Source organism: Nannospalax galili, unplaced genomic scaffold (genome assembly GCF_000622305.1).
Source record: "Nannospalax galili isolate Female #2095 unplaced genomic scaffold, S.galili_v1.0 scaffold298, whole genome shotgun sequence".
NCBI classification, from domain to species: domain Eukaryota; kingdom Metazoa; phylum Chordata; class Mammalia; order Rodentia; family Spalacidae; genus Nannospalax; species Nannospalax galili.
The window spans coordinates 2,883,258-2,894,276 of record NW_008344488.1 but is presented as its reverse complement, the minus strand read 5'-3'; positions in this window follow the sequence as shown (position 1 = coordinate 2,894,276).

The following is an 11,019-nucleotide window of genomic DNA, read 5'->3' as shown; positions in this document are numbered from 1 at the left end:
TGATTGATTGAGAGGAAAAGAAAGTGTGACAGATATTTCTTAAAATAAGTTCGCATGCCCTATGCTTTCAATTAAATTACATATTTAACACAATATGCTTATATTTTCCATTTCCAATCTTTTCATAAATCCCTAAAAATAACAATTAACCCTCATCTTTCACCCCAACATCCACAAACAAAGAAAAGCAGAGATCCTGTTCACTTCCTGTGTTCATTGTCTTGGGTGATATCTTATATGGAACTTGAATTAAACTGCTAAAATGTAGCACGTCGGAATTGCAAAGTGTGTTTTAAGCTATTTCAAAGCTTGGGATTTTCTTTCCTTGCAGTGCTAAGGTGGGAGGGGCCTACTATTTGATTATTGACCAAAATAACAATATCAGTAAGATAGAAATTATCAAGAGAAGCTCTCTGAGAGAGTATGAATGAGAGGCAGAGACAGAAAAGGGAAAAACACTATATATATTAGGAACCAAAGAAGTAATTTGGCATGCAGAGATAGCTCTAAAGGGTCTGTCTAATCTTCTTCAGCACTGTGGCTTGTTTGCCTGTTTATGCTATTTTTTTCCTCAAGGAGTTTCAGGGGTTCAGACATCCCACGTTTTTCTTGCAAGACTTCTGAAAAAGCTTTTGTGGGAAAACTGAAAACAGTAGTTTTAAACTGAACACAAAAAAATGTCCTGATGTTAATTCTAGTTCTGACACTCCAGAATCCTGAAAGTGTTCATGACTGTGAACCTGGGGTCAGCTGGAAAAGGCTATGACAGTTAAAAAAGAGTTGTGGACTATGAGGCGGGATAACTAACACTAAAGGCTTTTAGAGAAAGCCACATGAAAATCTACCACAATAGAAGCTGCTTACAGTATATACATTATAAAAAGAGATGAAAAGGAATTACCTTAAAACAGGGGTACATTGCCCCTACTAGACACCATAGCAAAGTAAAAGCACAATGCCAGGAATGGACTCCCTTTTTTGAAGCCATTCACTAGGCATCTCCTAGATCCTCAAACAATAGAGGCCCCTCTCTTGGTTACCCACCAGAACTTTACAGTAAGACTCTATTGCTGAAGACACTACAAACATGAGCTGTAGAACAAACAAGGTGAAATCAAGCTGGTGCTGACTTCAAAGTCTCATCTCTACTGTTTAGCTTTCATAGTGCTAGAAGGTGCTATGCAAGGCTACCTGAAGAGAAAATTTAGCATGAACTCTACCCAGCTGGGAATCCTGTGAACTACAACTGGCCTGAAAGACATGCTTACTGGTGCAATAGTGGCATGAATATGAAAGGAGGAACCAACTACTTTCTAACTGGATTTAAGGTCTGCTTCATAGGATGAAGTCCAAACCTGACAGTGATATCAGGCCTAGGAGCTTTAGGTTAAACAGCCTATGGGAGAAGACCTAATACAACTATTCTGCTAAATAGATATAGTATTAAACTGATATCTAATGACTTATTTTTATACCCATAGTTTAACAGAATATACACACACATACACACACACACACACACACACACTTGAGCAACTTAGGTACAGGGAAATTCAAATGAACTCTTATTTTTAAAAGAATATTACCTTTATAGAGAATATAAGCTGCTTATGCATCTAATACACAAACAAGTTAAAGTCATTTTTACAAAATTAATCCCATCACTCAAGAGGCAGAGTCAGGTGGATCTCTGTAAGTTCAAGGCCAGCCTGGTCTACATAGTGAGTTCCAGGCCAGCTGAGGCTACAGGGAGACCCTATCTCAAAAACATAAAAAAATAAACTATCAATCGGTTAGAATTAGTGGCTAACTTGTGAAAGGCTTTCTCAAGTCTCAACAGCAACAAAAGAAAACAAGTGTACTATTATGCTTCTTCCCTCTCTGATCACTTGAAAATATGTATCTGTTTCTTTCTCTAAACTTCTCCACAAAATTCTAAACACCCCGTAATTATTAGTAATTATTCACAAGATTGGAAAATTTAATATGTAATTCAATAAATATCTCACACTGACTGGTTGCTGTTCCTTTGTGCAGTTGTTCCTCCTTGCAGCCTTTTGCAAAGGGCACTCTGCCATTAAAACAAGACAGTTTCCTTCCTGGTGCCCTGGATTTGTGATGCTCACTTTTGTTATTGTTAGCTGATGATATTACGTTGAGCTTCTTCAGGCACCTCAGAAGATTAAAAGCTTATTTGATTATCTTGAATCTAAGACTGAATCTATTTATCATGTCAAATAATCCACCAAAGATCTGACTCCAGATGACTGTTCATATAAGCCTAAAAACTTGGGCTGGTCTGATTGTTCCAACAGTGATGACAGAATCTGCCACCTAGTATAGCTGCAAGCTGCTGCTCACTTGCTATGACACCAACAAAGAGGGAATAAGGCTGTGATCAGCTGTCAGTATGTGCCAAGCATCCTTGAGGATGTCACACGTGCCATCTCATTTGAGCAGCTGCAAGAAGACCATCTCTAATGTCAATGACCTTAAGTATCAGATAATTAATGATATTGATTCACATGTCAAATTTTCCTACATCTTATAAATCATAGCTGATGACTAGACTTGTTTATAGAATTTTATGGAAGCATTTAGAGAAAAAAAAAAACAGATATACATTGTCAAGTGATCAAGAAGTCTGAAGGAATTTTGAAAGTCAACCAACATATACAAGGCAAGGTATTCATCAAGTATAGATGAGGCCTCCCAGGTGTGTTACAACTCATTGTGAGTTCTAAGACAATTGATTAATCTTTTAGTAACTAATTGGACTTTTTCTGACTCAAATTAAAATTTCAAGGATGCCAGAATGATTCACCAACCAAAACCTTTGCCAGCTGTACATTCACAATATTCCATATCCAGAATGTCTCATTCTGTCTTTCCAGTAAGATGGGGAAGACATTACTATCCCAATATGACATGAAAAAACGAGGACACCGAGTTCAGTCATGCTGTTAGAAAGTCGCAGAATGATTGATCACTGAGTGTCTCCCTGTCTTCCCTGATTCCCAAGGAGAAAGACCGACAGCACATATGACTTCTATACAGGGTCAACTAGCCCCAAGAGGCATCACTACCCACAAAGGTTGTCTACCTCTCCGCACATACCTGCAAGCCAGTGAGGACAGTCCCCAGGTAAGATCTGTGCTCTGATGGAGTCAATTCAGTATCCCGCGAAGGAACAGGCAAGTCCTACAACCTACAGGAACTGGTAAGGAGAGGTATTGAGCAAGCAATTCTGTGACTTTTAAATAATGACCATGAATCAGATTCTTTTCAAGCTGACACACTGCCTTCTTATTTTCAGAAAGCCATAGATTAGCAGCTAGAGCCTTTAACAATTTGGCTAGAGCTTCATAACTCTATTCTTTGTTCTCTAAGCAACTTGCACAGCCCTTTGAGTACTGTGCTACATCACGAGTTCATAATCTGCAAATGGGATACACAAAATCCAAGAGCATCACTTTCTATAGCCTGTGCCAATGCACCACCATTGAACGAACTGGGGATGGAACTACATGGTTCTGAGCCAAGGGTAAAGCTGTGCTGTACTGTTCAGGTGCAATCAGCTCCTCTCCATGATTCTGCCACCTACTCAGTCACAACCACAGCTCCACAGCTGTCCAAGACAGTTCCCTAACCATCCTCATCAGTTCATATTTTTTCTTCTGTCATCTCAGATAGAGCCTAAAAAATAAGCCAAAGCTTCTCCCCCTCCCTTTCGATCCCCAGTTCCTTGTCTTTGTGTCTTCCTCAGCTCCTCCATTCCCTATCCCTCTAGCCCAATCCACCTAATTTCTCCATCTGTGTCTCCCTCTTTCCTTGGTATCTCCCTCCCCCTCACTCAGTAAGGCTACTTCAGATGAATTATTATAATTGCACAATTAAGCATATTGATCATAAAAGAACATCAGCTCCTTTTCAAACATAGCCCATATTTTGTTAAGGAAAACAATATAACCTTGGAGAATCTTCAAGATAATTGAGGTCTGCTTGGCATGGTGGAGCATGCCTTTAACCCCAGGACTTGAGAGGCAGAGGCAGACTCTGTGATCTCTGTGAGATCAAGGTCAACCTGGTCTACATAGCAAGTTCCAGGATAGCTGGGCCTACAGGGAGACACTGTCAAAAACAAACAAAAACAAAAAAGATATTTGAGGACATTAAGTCTAATTTTCAGTGTGGAAACAAAGCTATACCATTGGTTTTCTATAGAAAGGCTCCTGCTCTTTACCTAATTTGAGGACAGCACACTCTATGAAAACCCACACCAGGCCATGATTCAGCAGAATCATCATGGGGGATGGGGGGATTACATTGACTGTAATTGTATCAAAACTATAGGGGATTACATTGACTGTAATTGTATCAAAACTACAGATCATACTGCATGAGAAAACCTCACAGGCCTGTGGGCTATTAAAGATAAGAATTCTTCCCCTACAAACCAGAGAACAAAAGACTCTGAAAGTACTTAAATTAGCATACAACTTGTTTATAAAGCTGAGTTCCTGGGACTGGAGAGATGGCTCAGTGGTTAAAGAACACTGGCTGCTGTTGCAAATGACCTCGGTTCTGTTCTCAGCACCCACATGGCAGTTCCAAGGAATCCAACACCATCTTCTTCCTCCACAGGCACTGCATGCACATGGTGCACTCTTACACATAAAAACAATTTTAAAAATTAAAAAAAGAAAACTGCGTTTCCATGAACCAGATTTAACCCTAAGAATAAGAGTATAGTTAATAATATAGTTGTAAAAGCCATCAATTTTTGAATAAGGGAGACAGTGGAAAAATTGGGATAGTAGTGTATTGATGAATTTTGAATAAAGATGTCATTTGAAAAAATTTTAAATATCAAAAAACTGAAAATAATTTTTAAGTCCAGAAAAATCCATAATTTCCTTTTATCTAGATGCTCTTTATACATAGTTGAGCTCAGACATTTGTGGGGTTTTGTCCTTTACTTAATACTTCAATTTAAGTATTTCTTCATATTTTAAAATTCTATTTTGAAGAATCACTTATCAATTATTCATCCATCCCATTATTAAGCATATAGGTGACAATCCAAATTTACATCAGTAGTGTTATTAAAGGCCCTTGTTTTTAACCTTTTTCTCTGAATGTCAAATGCTCTCCTTTGGCATAGACAAGTGGGTGCTGAATTACTTAACAAAGTTTATGGACATTTGTTAACTGAACTACCTCATCAGGTTGCACTCCTAAGGAACCCCTCCAACAGTATATGAAAAAGGGGGCCTTTCTATGAGATTTTTTTAACCAACTTTCTCTCCCCAAACCTGGGAATCAGCCTTCTGTTTCCTAAGAGAAGTTCCTGAGAAAGGAAGGAAAATTATCTTTATGCCTCTTGTAACATAAATTATTGCTTTGCACAAATAGACAAGTTAGATATCCCATGATTCTCTCAAGTTTTAAGTATCTTTTAAACTACTGTGTGTGTCAACACTGGGGTGGGGATAGGGTGTAACCACCTAATTTTCTGAGTATTCTGAAGGGAACAAAGACAACCTGGAGCCTCCCTGTGACTGAAAAGATTGCAATACCCCATGTCCTTGAGCTGAGCTTCTCTACCGGCACTGGCCCTGATTTCTAGAAGACATGCCATGCCATTTTAACCTCCCAGGGATAAAGCTGCCTCAAAAGTGCAGTTTATCTGATTCCAGTAGTACACTGAAAGCTGAAAAGACCAGGGTGCATGGAATTGATCCATACAGCAAGTTGCCCAGCTCAGGCCCTGGCTCTCCACTCTACCATGACTGCTTCTGGGGAGTGGTCACACCTCAACACCGGGCTCCCAGAATGCTTGGGAAATGTAACTCATTTTGAAAACCCCTACAGTATAGTCAGCATGAGAACACACATTGAATGACAGCAATTTAATGCTTTTTATTTGAAAGTGATGAAAGGTGCTGACCAGTAAAGGGAAAACACTGGGAGGACATACATTACTTCTGGATGTAGATCCTCTCCCTGTCCCCTGCTCCAGCCTGCCAACATTTAAACACTGGCCAGAAATAAAGGGGAAACCTTCGAAGAGATGTCATTGCTATGAAATTGAACCCAGTTACCTTGGGCATGTGAGGAAAGAGTAAACTGGGTGCCTCATTTTATTCTTTTCTAGTGAACTTCCTCATTCCACGTAGTGTGGGGGTCCCAATAAATCTAAGGCATTGTGGTGATGCTTGAGACTCCGAGAAGGGTGGGAAATGCATGTATGTGTGTGCTCATTCGATGTAGTGATTATCCTCAAACTTAAGAAGCATCAGGATATCCAGAGAGAAAATTCCGAGACATTACAATTGTGTGACACTGACCTAGTCATTGAACCTGTTTCCTCGTCAAAACTTACTGGCCCTTCTGGCTTCTTCAAACCAGAGGATAAAAGAAATACACAAAGTATCACTCAAAACATGTGCACACCCAAAGTAAAGAATACATCAGATTCTATCATTTTGGAACTATACAACATAACTGATCAATTTGAATATCTTACATCCTGACTTGGTAGCTAAAAAATTTTCTAGTGGGTATAGTGGCACAAATCTGTAAGCACAGCCCTCAGGAGGCTGAGACCAGAAGATTGTGAGTTCAAGGCCAGCCTTCTGGGCTATATATTAAGAGTCTGTCTCAAAAAAATAAATAAATAAAAAATAAAAATTAAAAAAAAGAAGACAAAACAAAATCAATTCAGGAAGCTTTTAAAAATAGAAATTCATATTGTAAGAAGAAAATTTATTGAAAGATAACTGAATAACAGAATTTTGGTTTCATGTTGTGTTTTTTTAGAACTTTCTAATGGGTCATTTTAGAAGATTCATTTAAATTCAATACATTATTTAGAAAAATCTTCAATTTATTCAAATAAATTTTTATAAGGACAACAGAATTTTGCCATCCATTTAAAAGCCAAAAATGGAAGAGGAGGAGGAGGAGGAGGAGGAGGAAGAGGAGGAGGAAGAGGAGGAAGAGGAGGAGGAGGAGGAGGAAGAGGAGGAGGAGAAGATTTTAGCTTTGTCTGACCTAAATTACTCTTCACAAATTCTTGGCGGTCAGTGAACCACCACTTCTTTTCCTAAAGGCAAAAAAATACCTTATCATCTTTTTCACACATGTTTTGTGAGTGCATAACAACCTTATTCTCCTGCCATTATTCAAGCTCCATTCTGACTAAAGGCATCCTGGAATCTGTGTAGTGTTCACTTTGGATGAGAGAAGCCGCCCTTTTTGTGCCATGCACAGTGATCTTCTGAGATGATCAGCACTCTCCTTTGTAGAAGACCCATTTTTAAAACATGTTTCTTTTCTTTGTTTCATATTTCCTGATTACTATGGGGTCAGAATTTTAATTTCAGCCCTCTTCTGTTCATTCTAGTGTCTCAGAGCAAAAGATAATAATTTTTGATCTTTGATTGTTTGACAGTTTCACACATTTATATAATAAATATTAGTTGTTTTCACACCCCCTCCCATTCTTCTCTCATCTCCCTCCTCTACCCCAGGAACTCTTCAACAAGTCTCCCTCCTACTTTCTTGTCTTCCATTTATGTGTGGCCCACTGAGTCTAATTAGAGTTTAATTAGAGTTATTAATGTACTTAAAGGTGTATTGTAATCAACAAATCCTTGTATTATTCACCTTTGATCTCAGGCTTTTGTCTTCACATTCCTAAAGCTTCTCTCATGCCAATTAGCCCTTTATGTATTAGTCAAAATTACATCCAGAGGATCAGTTCTCCCGTGTTTACTCATTTATTCATTGCATTCGAAGCTCCAGCAATTTCAAGTCATAATGTATCTTGTAAAAATTTAACCTTCTAAGGGCTGGAGAGATGACTCAGCAGTTAAGAGCACTGGCTGCTCTTACACAGGACCCGGGTTCGATGCCCAGCACCCATATGGCAGCTAATAACCATTCATAACTCCAGTTCCAGGGATTCTGATGCCCTCTTTTGACCTCTGTGGGCATTGCACAACATAGGTGCACTTACATACATGCAGGCAATACACTCATACACATAAAATAAAAATAATAAATAAAATACATAAAAAATTAACCTTTTAAAAGATTGATTCATTTATCTTTAATGCCAGTAAAAATGTCTCCATTATCCCAGAGCCTTTGGTTGAAAAGCTATCGTTAGGTATTGCTACTGCTAAAAAGCAACTGACAGTGAATGTAAGGATTTACATCTGGATTCTCAATTATATCCCATTGATCTCTATGCCTAGCTGGATACCAGTACCTCCCTGTCTTGATTTCACATACAAAACAACAAAGATGAATCCTCCCTGACATCATGCACAGAAATTTACTCAAAATGGATCAAAGGCTTATAGAGCTAAATTTTATTTTTATTACATTCTTATTTGTTGTGCATTATATGTATGTGAGCAATTGCATGCCACAGCAAGAAATTGAAAAGGCCCACAAAAAGAGAAAGACATTTGCAAGTCACAGTTTCAATAACAAATTTGTATCAAGAATGTACAGCTCTTGCTGGTGTGGTGGCACATGCCTTTAATTCCAGTACTTGGGAGGCAGAGGCAGGGCGATCTCTGTAAGACTGAGGCCAGTCTGGTCTCCATAGCAAGTTCCAAGTCAGCTGGGGCTACAGGAGACCCTGTGTCAAAAAAATAACAAAACAAACAAGAAAAAGGAATGATAGCTCTTACAATAAGAAAAAGCAAACAATCCAATAAAAAATAGGCAAATAAATAATTTCAATAAAAAATCTCTCTAAAGGAAACACAAAAATGACTAATGACTACATTTTTAAATGCCCAGCACCATTTATCAGAGAAATGCAAATCAAAACCACGACGAGATATTACTTTACACCTAGAGATGATTATAGCCAGAGACAGACAATATCAAGTATTGCAGGGACATGGGGATATTGGAACCTTTATACATAGCCATTGGAACTATACAATGGTACAACCACTTTGGAAAACAGTGTGGAAGATTCTTCAAAGTTAATTCAAACCTGATTCATGCCTTTAATTCCAGCACACAGGATGCAGAGGCAGGCATATCTCTGAGATAGAAGCCAACATCTACATAGTGAGTTCCAACCCAGCTGAAGCCACAGGGAGACCCTACCTTAAAAAGACAAAAAAAATTTTTTTAACTTATATATGAATGAATGTTCATAGTGGTATTATTCACAATAGCCAAAAAATAGAAACAACTAAAATATCCATCAACTCATAAATGTGTAAGTAAAATGTGGTATATCCATTCAATAGAATATTACTCCACTTCAAAAATAGGAAACATTCACATAAGACACAGTGTTAATGCATGAGCCATAGCAGCACTATGCTAAGGGAAAAAAGCAAGTCACAAAAGGACTCATATTTCATTATCCCATTGGCATAAATGTCCAGAATAGGCAAAACTATAGAAAAATAAAATAGCTTAGTGGTTACCAAGATGGACACAGGGGATCTTCTGAGAGTGCTGAAATGTTCTAATTTGACCATAGTCATGCCTGCACAACTCTGTAAGGGCACTGTACACTCAGAAGGGATGAATTTTCTCATATAAATATTATATCTCAATAAATAAGCTTTCCTCAAAAAGTTTCAGACATGTTGCTTACAGCAGATCAAAACTTCAGTAAAGGTCCCTAACCTACTGCCCCATGTTATTTCCTTATTTCCAACTTTCTCTTTTTTTTTTTTTTTCTTTTGAGACATTGTCCTTAAACTTGCAATCTTCCTGCCTCAGCCCCCCAAGTGCTGGGATTATAGGCAAGCATTACCTTGCTTGTTCGACTTCATATTACTTTTATTGTCAATTATAATTAAACAGATAATCATTGAGAATAGATATTATACACTAAGGCAGATGTTTCTGGACATTAAGAAGACTGACCCAAAGGTATCATCGATGGAACTTCCATTATCTAATAGAAGTCCATCAGTAATTTCCCCAGTTTACTACAATGCCACACGTGTCCTGGTTTCCTTTCCATTCACCCCAATATATCCCCACGTGCTCTTCACTTTGTCTCTAAGTGCAAAATAATGCCATTTTTAAATAGTCATTTGATCAATCAAAACAGAATAGAATTATTTCTAAGTATCAATCATTAAATATAAATTGATAAATATGGCCTGTTTCCATGAGATATTTTTAACCATTCACAAGAAACTTTCCATATGATATCTGCTTCAAATAATATAATAATTGGTCATTTGTAATTGGCCCCCTCAGAAAATCAAACATCTTTTGGTTTGTTTTAGTCTCTCAAGCATCCAGTAACAATGACTTTGGCACATATTTGTAAAGTTCATCCACACTCCTGATGAATTTAGAAATATGGGTGTGGATGTCAGTAATCAAATTGTCTTTCAAACATTAAACACCACAGCTCTGTTATTACCCACATGGTTTCATCAGACTAGGGAAATGCCTATTGTACCTTCTATTATTTTCCTTTGGTCATACTACATATTATTCTTTTATTTACTCAGCCAATCAAAACAGAAAGCAGAATGCACAAAGTGTTAATAGCTACAGGAAAATATGATCCTTCCTGGAGGAGCATGTACTTTGTTGGAAGAGAGACATAGTGTGAGGATATAAACCTGCAAATGTTTGCACACCAGCTCTCCAACACGATCCCAAATGATTCCAAGACAACACAGCTGGCAATGGGTCTGTAATGTAGATATAGGCTCACTAAGTAATAAATTTAATCTTTCTTTTATCATTTTGTTCATTATTTTCTACTGATAAAGTTTTCTCCCTTTCAGAGAATAGGCAATTATTCATTTATATTTTCTAGACTATATTTGTCACATTTTTTTAGTCTACCAATAATTTATTTTGGAGCCAAGCATGGTGAGTGCACTCGTATAACCCCAGCACTTGGGTTAGGTAAAGGCAGAAGGGTCATGACTCTGAGGCCCAGCCTGAGCTATATAGTGAGTTCCAGGCCAGCCTGAACTACATAGTGAGGACCTATCTCAAAAT